This window comes from Danaus plexippus (genome assembly GCF_018135715.1).
Source record: "Danaus plexippus chromosome 9 unlocalized genomic scaffold, MEX_DaPlex mxdp_26, whole genome shotgun sequence".
NCBI lineage: Eukaryota > Metazoa > Arthropoda > Insecta > Lepidoptera > Nymphalidae > Danaus > Danaus plexippus.
The window spans coordinates 3,410,499-3,423,140 of record NW_026869848.1 but is presented as its reverse complement, the minus strand read 5'-3'; positions in this window follow the sequence as shown (position 1 = coordinate 3,423,140).

The window sequence follows — 12,642 nt, the reverse complement described above, 5'->3', positions numbered from 1 at the left end:
AATACAATCTTTTTGGAGCAGTATATTTGGGTATATATGTATATGAATAGATGCGATTATAGTGCATTGCATTTGCTTTTGAAATTGCGTCTAATTAATTTTATCTTTACGTAATATATAATTTAATTATTATAGTAATTAGTGGATTTTCCATTTTATGTTAAACTGTATCCAAATGGAATCATAACATGAAATTAATTTATAATATTTCGATTTGGTTAAATAAAAATATTGTATAATGAATCATTATTTTTTTAGAAATTTATTTAGTTTCTGGTTCGCTTTCGATCTGTAGCCTATGTCAAGTAAATATTTTTTCATATGATCTGTCGCATCAGTCTATAGACTACAATTTTCGGATTAAGTTCACCGATCACGCACTCGGATAAAAGGTCAATGACCGTCCCTTTAGGTCTTTCATTGTTAGCTTCATTATATGGTATGGAATTGTCAGGATTTAAGTCTTGTTCCTCTCGACAAGCTATACAATAGAATCCGGTCCAATAATTGCCATTATCGTCTATTGAAAATAAATTCATTTGTTTATAATAAGAAATTCTTAATAATTATACTATTTTAAGTGAATAATAAATAAATAATCTTCAATATGACGTCAAAACTAGTCAGGGCTATTTAATTAAAACTTTATAAAAAGGAATTTTATATTATGTTTTTATATATTTATACATGTTTATATTAAGTTAAAGAAAATTTTAAATTTTAAACTTTAAAAAAGTGTTTTTCTTAAACTATTGGATAATAATGAAAATGAAATTAGAAATGTTAAATTTCAGCCATGCCCAATAACTGTGTAGTATTCACAAATATAGTTTGGAATATTTATCATATAATTTGATTACCTACAAACAAAGTATTATGAATCACGGATAACTTTCTTGATTATTTCACGTAATCTTTATCGTTGTGTAATATTTACATATTTCACCCCTTGTTCCTTTCGTCCGTTCCCAGTTGATTTCAGTACAATATTTTTTGTTTATACCTATAACTTAAAGATAAAAGTTTTTTTTTATCATCTTGAATGACGGTATCAATTCAAGGTCCTCTTATCTGTTGTTTTTGTTAAATTACGTTACAATATTTTCATATATCTAGTGACAGCTAACTATTGTTTACAGAATGCTGTTAGTCGATGTTTATACTTAACGAAAACTTTTAATACAGCGAGTTGACAAGTTTTATCAAATATTCCTAAAACTAATTATTAATGTTTCCATTGTGGAAATATACACAGTCCGCATAATATAGGAATAATACTTATAACTTCTTACCAAAAAAAAAATTGCTACGATTAAACAATTTAATAACAACATATTTTTAATAAAAATGTGTTATTATAAAATTCATCATTGGTATAATGAAGTTCATCCTTAGTTTTTTAAAGAATTTTTAGCTAACAAAATCCAAGATAAGGTTTTCAAATAAAAGTTATCCAGATGCAATATTCTCTTTCTTTATTAAGATATTATATTTTCAATATTAACCTCACTACTATCGAAACTACTATACTACTACTACTACTACTACTAAATGAACTGACTCATATATTTACGAAACTTGAAGAGAGTAACCCTTAGTTATTTAATAATACCTCCTTGGTGGTACGTTCTCATTAAAATAGTGCGGTCTTCGCTAATTATCACATCGGTTCATTGTATTCTACGTATGTGCGTCAAGTCAAGACGCGCAAGGGTACTCGCTTATCCTCATTTAATGATACCTTGACACAAATATTTAATTTATTTTAAAGCTGATAAAAAAATTCTTAATCGATTATTATAAATTTGTAACTCCGGCGTTTTCGTAGTGATTTTTATCCCGTTTCGTTGTTTTTATTCGGCTGTATAAACTATAAACATTTGTTGATAATTAACACGTGTATTGTCATTTTTTTTTGTTCTTTGATTCCTAATTTAAAATGTTCCTTTCATTAAATTAGAAGTTTACGACTACCCGGTTCCGGTAAAATGATTTTATATAAGTATGACATCTTTATATATTCCATTGGTAACAAAATAACTAAAATTGTTATTATTTAAATATATTTTAATTTTTAAATTTTCATTTAATAATTCAAAAGTACGTTCTTAATTCTTTGGTACAAAGATTAGATTGTAACAGATCTGTTGTCAAGTAAAAAATCGCATAGTTAACATTAAATGAATAAAATGGTCAAAACGCGTGAGTGTTCCACATATTTACAGAATACCTATGTACGTGATCTCGATTGCGAAAAGCAATTCATCATCACTTGTTAGTACGGCGCCGGTATGGCGAGTGCGAGAATTCACAACAAACAAAACGAATTCGTGAGGAAGTTGGGGTTAAATGCATCATGGAAATATGTTTTATGATATATACAAATAATATTTCTGTTATTACCAACGAAATATATTTTGGACTATTCTAGTATTTTTTTTTCAAAGAACTGTAGCACGGTTTATTGTTATTATAGAATTATATCATATATTATGTAGCTATGACTACAACTTTTACTAGTAGTTTTGGGCATAATATTTTAACTACCTTTAACCTAATTAATATTACCTTTAACCTTTTTATGGTGAACATTTTAACTTCAATGGAAACCTAAGTATAAAAAAAATCAATATTTGTATTAACTGACATCACATCAATAAAAAAAATTAAATGATCTTAATTTACTGTAGGCGTACATCGAACACAATTAGAAAAAAAAAAACCAGAATGTCCGAAAATAATTCAATTGACATAAAAACTTCGGGCCGCTATTGAAATCCAATTTCAATTGATAACAGCATCATTATTGTCTAGAGTCTAGACAATAATGATTATGCTTTTAGATAGACTAGGATTAAAAAGATAAAAAATATATAAAAATGATTAGGGGCAGAGTGAATTTGTTAAAGTATAACATTAAACATATATATAAGGTCGTCCAAACGTCTCTACAGACCTGAGACTCGCCTTCCGTGCATTAAAACAATTGTCTGGTAGGCAAATCTAGATTTTGTCGCTGAAGCATATTGTCTTATTTGCTGGCAGTCCACGTTTTGCTAATTGCCTTTTATAAATTGTTTGGAAATCAAAAAAATAAACGCATCTCTACGCATTTAAACTTAGATATCATGAGTCATTTTGCGTTAAATGATTATTACTTAATAAATCTAAGTGTATAACATTATGTACAATAAATATGCTAAGTATATAATTAAAAAGTTATAAAAATATAATTTTGTATCGTGTGACCTTCAATATATAAAAGTAGGTGACACATTTAAATTTGCACTACCTTACAAGAGCGGACTGATAAATCTTTGATAACCCTAGCCCTATAGCTGATATAAAAGTGCCGTTTTTTTATTATTTATTTCAGTAGCGGCGCACGTCTTTAATTTATATTAAACTTAGTTGTTTATCATATGTATGTATGTTCTATGTATCATAATAATTATTTATCAAGGTTTCATATAAATTTATATTTTCAAACGCTGTAATATTCAGAGATCTGTTTTGTTAAATTTCTTATAAAAAATAATTCTGGAATGGTCCTACAAGTTTTAAGTGATCAAGATTTCGATGTGTGTTTTAAAATATTAAACAAAACAAAAATAAAAAAGACGATATTTGCTGTACGGATGAAAGGAATTGAAATTATCAATGACATATTTATAAGATCCTGAATTCTTTTAATCTTCTTAATATTGGTATATTATACTGTGAACTTTCAGGAGTAATTAGAGTTTATATATTTCTAATAGAATAAAATCGACGTATTATCTCAGTTATGAAATGAAGGAATATATAATACCTACTGTAAAGTTCAAATATAGAAGTAAACAAAGAAAGAAGTTTTGTGTCTTTTATTGTAATATGTAAATTGAACCTTGGTCATTACACATATCCTATGAGTGTTTACGACGAAAAAGTTGACAATGCATTCTTGATAAAGCGTCAGTCTGTCTACTTTGGTTTCGAATGACGTTACGTGGAAGAAGGCCCGATCAGCGTGTCGAACTGTAATGTCTTCCCGGGATACTACGTAACCTGAAACGCTCACGTTACCTGTTCTCGCAATACCTTCATTATATAATAAGGACCATAGCGAAACATTCCAAATATATATATATATACAATATTTTTAAGGACTACAACACTATGATGAAATCCGTAATAGATTTTTAAAAAAATATACGTATTTTTATTAAGTTACATTAACAAGATTTTTTTAATTTTTGTTGTCTGTCAACGTTTTGGCTTCTTTGGAAAAATGTTTTTGTTACAAATTACGGATTACAACAACAAAAGTTTATTATATTTTATTATTTAGTATTACCTAAAAAATATTTAATTTCTTTAACAAAGAACATAAGTTGTGTCATAAACAAAGAATAAAAGACAATATTTCATATACCTAAGTTTATCAACCTTTAGTTTCTAGGAACTGGCTAATGTCTAATGAACAAAAGAATTTAAAATATGATTAATAGTTAAAATACCACTTTATATAGTGAATTCCTCTGCGATCCGATCCTTACGACTGAAGTATGAATACTCCAGATGCAGCTGAGAGTGTGATAACGATATTCAAATCTTGCAATTGTAAGATTAGAGTTTATTGACCCGCAGTGAACATTACGTAGGCAAAACCACTCTACAAGACCGCTTGCGTAAGTGTTCGCGGTTATGCACTCCAAGGGGATTTATTGATAGGTTAAAGGAGAATTTATAATAAAGAGCCAATATAAAATGAGTGTCGTAATTTGTTACAAATTTCAATAAACAATAGAATCCGCAATGTTATTATAAAATTTAATTAACAGATCACACCTTTTGAATATAAGAATGATCAAGTCTACTCGAGTGGTCTTTGTCAAGCACTTTGTTCTTTAATCGTAAAGAGATTGAGAAATATAATTTTTATAATCGAGTTCACGTTCAATATTTAGAAAATTAAAAAATGTGTTATTTTTTATAAGGACAGAGAATTTAATTGTCAAACTTTAGATTCACCATAGTAGTCGTTCCAGACAAAAATTTGTCAAGACAAAAAGATAATAACGCGACGCCATAGATTGGATGCCGCCACGCTAAAAACAAAGATTCGTCTAGTCTACGTATTCGGAGACAATTTACGACCTATTGTATTAAAATGTTTTAGATATTTCTGAGAAACAAGAAAAAAACATATCTGCGCATCTGAAACGTGGTGGAGACAAAGAATTCGTAGTGCATCCACATCTATGACAAATAAAAGAGTCCGACGAAATTGGCAGACGGAACAGAACAAAATACTTTCGACATATTCTTTTTGTCTTAGAAGTCCTTGAATCAAGTTAGGAAGACTGAACTCTGTGCAGAATTTAATAAGTTATTTAGGGTTCCACTGTAGGACACGAAAATTGTTGAACGAAGGTACATACATACATATGTATATGTGGCAAAAAGAGGAAGTACAAATAGAATTTGTCACATCTTTAATAATTATTTATTCTATCCTTGCCATCATCTTTTCTTGGTAAGTTTACTATATGTAGATTGAATTTAATAAGCAGTATTAAAGACCGATTTATCAATAGCCTGTTCATATAGTTTTGAAACTGTTTAACAGATTCTAATGACCCGTGACGTCATTGTGAGTCTAAATAGCGACGCAATTTACCGAATCGCGATAACCTACTTTATTATAGATGAGGAGCTAAAAAACAATAATGAAATTACTTTTGATCAATATTAAGGCATAAAAACAATGAAATATATGGACATATTAATATTATAGATATAAAAAAACAGTGGGTAGCCTATATAAAGTTGAAGTAAATCCCGGCGGTATGCATATCGTATAAGCTGTGACTTTATCCAATTATGACTTTTCTTTTAATACAATGAAAATATACTATACTTTTGTGCATTTTTTCAAATATTTTTTTTAAGAAACCTGCAGAAAATTTCAATTCATCTGCAAGTCTATTTGTGAATACATATAAACTTGTAAAGATTATATGTAAATACATGATTAGCCTCGCTAATAGATTACGGCATTTCAAAAATTAAACCATTTGTCATATTTTCTGGGTAGATGTTCGATACAGCAAACTCTTGAAAGTCAGTTAAAAGAAGCCTTCAAATTTAATCTTCAACTCATACAAAACAAACTAAAGAAGTCTAAACCGTCATGTCTCGAAAATCTCTACTCAAGCTTCTGTCAGTAGAACTTTCCTGACTCTACTTAAATCTGTTAAAACCATTATCATCTTCGGCATACTACCACTACTCATATCATAATATTTCACTAACCTATATGGCAAGGACAAATATTAATTTTTTCATTCGTTTATCACCCAACATTCACGAGTTCACCACGACAATGGCATCATCAATGGTATAATGTAACTGCAATCTAGCTAACTTAACTGTGATATTATTAAGACAGAGAACTATATTTTTAATAAACAGGTACTGAGAACACTTCCTGAACTTTTTTTATGAGAAAGATGGCAAACGAGCAGGCGGCCTACTTGATGGGCAGTAATCACCGTCACCCATGGACTTTCTGGACATCTCTTATATTGCGCATGCGTTGCCAACCATGGTTTTTGAGAAATAGAGAGGAGTGGGAATAAGGAAATGGCAGGAAAGGGTGGGAAAAGGGAAACGGCAACCGGCTCTTCACTATTCGGTCGAAACGCAGCCATAAAAGACTACTTCACTCTGTGAGAGGGTGGTACTTCTCCGGTCGAACCAGCACATGTTCAGCTGTAGTAACTGACCACAGTTGGGCTCTACCATCTTTAAACTTAACTTGATATGAATAAAGTCATAGGTGCAACAAGATAATAATGTAATAATGGCGTAATGTTAAGACGTGTGTACACGAATTGTCTCCTGTTTTGACACGATTGTAACCGAAACGCCTAAAAGATACGAAATTTCAAATAAACAGGGGCCCAGCAGAACCGGTAAATTTTTGCACGAATTCAATTACTTCTACTATTATCCTCTATAAGCTTAAGAAGCGTTCTATTTACAATTTGATAGAAGGCAAGATTAAATAAACTTCAATTGGATAGTATCTAATATTTAACATCTAGGGCTTGATTTTATGTTTTGATATTCAAGTACATTTCAGTTGGTAATTAAAAAAATGAAACGTCCACAGCGCTCACAAACTTATTCATGTGTTATTTTAATTAAAAGCCGAGTTTAGAGTGAATCCGCCTCAAAAAGATTAAAATTAAAAATATACATTTCCTCTCCTTTACTATCGCGTTAAAAAGTTATTAACCTAATGAGTTTTTATATCTTGTAATAAAAAAGATTCCTAGCATAAAAAAACATTATATAGTATAAAAATATATGTTCAGAAATAAAATAATTTACATATTTATATACGTAAATGTCTACGTAGTTTGTAACTTAAGGTGGCTAATATGCCTAATTTAAATAATATTTGTTTGTTCATAATAGGATTTATGTTACTTTAACCAAACATATGCCTTTCAGTAGTGTTCGTTGTCATTATGTTTATTCTAATCTTAGAAACTATTACAAAGATTAAGCGGGTACAGCGCTTATTTAAAAACCTATTTAAATCTCAGCGTAAACTATTCAGGCAAAGATCATAGTATCACATCAAAAAAATTCAAATAAAGACGCGTAATTGAGCTAGTTTAAAAATATAAATTAAATAGTGAGCCGTGCATACGATACGTTGATGAATTCCAAGCTGTCATTACGAATAGGGGGCACCTTAAAGATAATATTGTCGTTTGTGTTGTGTCACCTTTGCGATTAAAGTGATAATTTGATTCATCCTCTTTTGTATAGTGATTTTTATTTACGATATAAAAATAGTGGCGACACGTGAACAATCTTCAAATAATTTTAGTACAGTATTATTAAGTTTTGTGGTTCTTGTTTCATTATACATGGTCATTTAATGATTGGCGGATAGTCTATTTATTTATTATTTACACATACTATATTTATGTGTTTTTCTGCTAAGGCATGCTTTAGAATAAACACATTTAAATGAAATAACATAAATGATGAAATATCTTTATAAATATTGATTATATTTAAAACGTATTACTATCATACAAGCAACGTATAATCACGAGCTTGGGTGGGCGTATGTTATCTTTATGTAGGTATAATTACATATTAACATATTCGGACGTTTTGTATGACATTGATCATATATTTTTTTTCTATCGGCCTATTTATACGATTATTTAAAAATTTAAAAGAATCATTACAAATCCGATTGAACAATTTATCTTGATTTATCTTGAGTTGGCTTAATAACATTTTTTTAATTGGTTTTAAGATTTATGGTATTCTTATCTTAGTCTTTAAAAAAAAATTAATGGAATCATATCTAAATGGATTTAGATCAGATATATTATCGGGACCGACCGTGTGTAGATATTTTTTGAAATATACAAATTGATTTGAATATAAAAAATTACATTAATTAGACTATTTCTTTTGCTCAATCATAATAATTATAGTATCGTTACTTTTGGTCAAAAAAATATTAATATGAAATTGGTCTTTATGAATGAAATTAATGTGTTCATTTAAAGCAATACAATATTTCCATTCATTCAGTTTGTGAGTTTATTTCGTTTTATCTGTGTGACCTGTGGTGACGTAGAAGGGCTATCGTTAAAATATTTTGTAATAGCCATTTTCTAGTACTTTGAAGTAATTTGTGCTCGACATATTCTAATAATTCTCTATGAATTTGTAAGAGCTGTTTCCTAATTTGCACTTTGTTATTAATAATTTATTCCGTTTTTTTTTATTCAAATCATTCTTGTATATTTATTTGATTACGACAATTTTGGTCTTTTAAACATAAAAATAAATTATAAAAATATTTTTTTATGTTAATATTTTAGTTGATCTAGATATATGAATGAAAAAAATCACATTTTTATTTAGAAATATATAAACAATTCCAACATTAACAGATAACTTATCACATTCCAAAATTTCTATTTCAATTCTACTAACCTCATAATTTTGCAAACAGTGGAGTAGCAACAAACAGATAATAGTTTTAGTATTGTGATCAAAATTTTTTTACATGCAATCTAAATACCTCAATAGAGAAGAAACCTTTTTAAGAAAAATAGGAAAATGTTCATCTTGCAGTATAAAACCAAATCTTTCTAAACAAATAAGTGCTTTAAGTAAATGGTAAATTATATTTTGATTTTCATAAATTAAAGGCCTACAATAATAATTAACTATAGTCATCTTATAAGTCGTATTAATTGGCTTAAAAGTATATTTTTAATAATTTTAATGAATCACAACAACGTCACGGTTTTATTCACAAAAATTTTACTTTGTCATTGACACGATTTAATTTAATATATATTAAAAAATACTGACGTCACATCCTTCCGTATTAAATGAGGCTTTATTATTAAAAAAGAACACGTAATATCGTTGGCCATTAAATAAAGAACGCATTTGTGTTCCGAGAAACTTCCTTTAGCTAGAAAATAGATTTTATTACTTAAATAATGCACAAATATATTTATAAAAATTATAATAGTCTAGTTAAGACTATACAATGTTATCCTATAAGGTAACAAACTATTAATTTACACTTCATAATTGTTTTAAAATGTCTATAAAATAATAATAAATATAATTTTATTTTTATCTATATTTTATATTAATTTCAGCAATAAATATAGCTGTTAGTGAATTAGTTGAGAGCTAGGATGGATTTTGACATTAATAATCTTTTATAAAATAATGAATTCATTTTTTTCTTTCATAGTTTCTTTTATAGCTCATTGCTCCCAAGATGTTATAATAATGTCTTTATCCATATGCCTCTAATATTTCCACAGGATGTGAAATGATATGGGCCCACTCAATTTACGCAAGCCAGGGATTTTACAAAACTAGTGACGTATTTAATGATTAACTTTAGTGATTCAACTTGAAATGTGAGTGAGGTTTATTGACACGGAATAAACAGATTTGTGTTACATAATTCCCATACAAACTAATGAATTAAAGTTCAATGACCTCTGATTTGAAATTGTTTATCAAATTTTATGCAATATATCATTTATTTTTATCTGCAAAATTAGTTTGATATCTAAATGATATTTTTTTTATTAAATTCCTTTGAGATGTAGTTGATTTGATCGTTTAATAATATTAAAATCAACATTAAAGTAGTCCTATATGAACTACATATATAATGTCTTAAACATAAATCATTCAGCCCACCTGTATTTTTTTTTTCGCTGCTTAACCAAGAGCTCTTAGTACTATTAAGTAAGCAAAAGCTAACTTCTGTAAGTACGTACTTGTTATTGAAAGTAACAAACACTAAATAAAAAAAAAAATAACGTAAAAATTTATTTACTTTTTAAAAAATCACCACGCTTATACGTCTCGCTAAAACATGTAGCTCATTTAATTTACAAACAAGATTAGTTAGCATACAAATTTGAAAAAAAAAGAAAACCCTTATATTTGTGAAATCGCTGTAAGAACTTGCGAAAATTAAGTGTGAATTAGCCTTGTAGAATGATAATATCAATGACGTAACACGAGAGATATTAATACTCAAACAGTAGCATTAGTCGTCTAAATGTAGGTAGTAGCGGAACAATAATAACATTTATTATCTGATTTATTTATTATCTGTGTATCTTATTGACAGCGTTACATTGTAACTAAGGAACAGTGCAACTGCGCAGTATCAAGGAAGTACACTATCCAGCTAGTTCACAGCGTTATACCTATTCTAAGAATTTATATCTTTAGTAGTTAATTTATTCTAATAGACGACAGTAAACAGGTCATATGGTTCACGGTCATCGACAACGTACTGTGTTATTCCGAAATTTTCAAAACTATGTCCACATTATCGGAACTATTTAAATATTATAATAATAGTACGCCTTACAATCATGTCGTGTGCGAGTGATTGCGTAGCTTTAAATTCTCAATGAATTCAATCATACGTCCAATAAGCACGTGGCCTCAATTTTAATTATGCGGGGATTTAAATATAACCTAAATTTTTATCAGTTCAATATAAAAATATATAATAGATATGTTTATAATTTTAATTATCCTAGTTTCTATGTTAACAAAACTAAGCAATATTATTATCTTTTATTGTTATAAAAAAATCGTTGAGTACGAATTTTCTAGATGTTGCCATACCCAATTTCTATATATTAAAAACGTGATTTGCTTATGAAGCATCTTTTCCCACGAAATTCGTTTAAACTTTTAGCAAGCACGTAATGGTGTACCTTAAACTGTTTTATGAAAATTCATGTTTCTAATATTATTCTTTATGTTTATAATATAGTTAATCTAATAATAGTTTTATTTTGTTTGAATTAACACTATTCATGTTAAAATATTTAATGTACCATTGTACAATTCTAGTTAAATCCGATTGTATTACTTCATAAAAATTGCAATCTTTTGAATACTCACGATCTCAGATTTTCTCACGTCAACAAACGTAAACTAAGTAAGATAGTATTGGACTTGTGAGAACAATACAATAATAACAATCGTAATAATCCTTCGCATTATTATATAATATAATATTATAAATGTTTAATTTTTTTATTAAAATTGATTTACATACAAATTATTTACATTTGAACGAGAAGTTTAAATATAACCAGTGTGAATGCTTGAGGCTGTACAAGATAAGTAGCTAATGAATTGAGTAATACATCATAAAATCATGTAAATACATTTAAGTATGTACAATCACACAAGGGCATAGAATTTTATCATATTCATGTTTTTAGCTTTTCACGGCCGGCGCTTGAACCCGGTATTGTAAACAAATGCAGCAATGCGGAACAGAAGTCATCTCGTTACGTAAAATCCATAGATTATAAATTTAAGACCTCGACGAATATAAATAGCGGCACTTTAATCAGTATTTGAAAATAATAATTTTAGTATTAATAAACGTAAAGAGTTGTTTTAAGTAAGTAAATTGTTGACCTTGCACAATATAAAAGCAATATTTAAGACGAGTTTGTTTTGGCAAGGATAAAGATGGCCAACGGTAGCAACCTTGGTTCAACGCAGTGTTCTGGAGCCAAAATTGCGCAACACCAGGTCAAGGGTGGAAAGGCGCCGCCCTCAATTTTTGTAATAAAAAATTACCTACGCATATTCAATGCAAATTATCCTCATCTCGAATTGCAATATACGAAATTCGGAGTCCTTTTAAAAACTGGTTCCTAAATTTATTGAATGTTTGTCACACGTGAATCGCTAATGACAGCCTCTAGTTTCAGCGGAATTCGAAGAAGGTCCTCCCAATAATTTCGTAAATAAGACGACACCTGCGTCATATATGTGTAATATATTATATATAATATTATACCAGTTTTAAGAATCACTCGCATTCGATATAATAGTATGTATCTTGAGTTGTAACATTATCGATGCAGACAATTTATTAACAGTTGTATGGTAAGAATGTGCTTCGGGCGCCAAACCACTTTTGAGGCTGAGGCGACCTTGACCTGTCTTATTACAGCCAAACTTGTTACAGCAAAAAGTAAAAGCTTTCGCCATGAAATAACTTTAATCATTCGTGCTCATAACAATATATAA